Raw genomic sequence first — 408 nt, 5'->3', positions numbered from 1 at the left:
GAGCTATAGTGGTATTCGTACGAGTGTCCTACCGACAGAACAAGGAACGAGAGTCACGTATGTACAGAGAGCCCAGGACACAGGAAAACGCTGTGAGAAGTGGTTAGTGGTGCGGTTTGGTCACTGTTCATGGAAACTTTTCCTCTCGCTGTAAACCTGCTCCCCCCAGTCCTAGGTAGAGCCATCTACCTACCTCGGGGCACGCAGAGCTCTCGTCACGCAGCAGACCCCGGTGGCACACCAAAGACTTCGGTTACGAGACGCGTGGGGCTGAGGGGCTCGTGCTGCGCGGCAAGAGGGCGAAGGCTCCGTACCCGAACGGGGAGCAGAAAACAGTCCTCGCGCACAGAGCCAGGGAGGCTGGAGGGCCGCAGCTCCTCCTCGGCAGGGTCAGCGTACCTCCACGAG

The sequence above is a fragment of the Buceros rhinoceros genome, unplaced genomic scaffold (assembly GCF_000710305.1).
Source record: "Buceros rhinoceros silvestris isolate BGI_N320 unplaced genomic scaffold, ASM71030v1 scaffold32811, whole genome shotgun sequence".
Classification (NCBI taxonomy): domain Eukaryota; kingdom Metazoa; phylum Chordata; class Aves; order Bucerotiformes; family Bucerotidae; genus Buceros; species Buceros rhinoceros.
The sequence above is the reverse complement of the archived record's forward strand: the minus strand, read 5'-3'. Positions refer to the sequence as shown.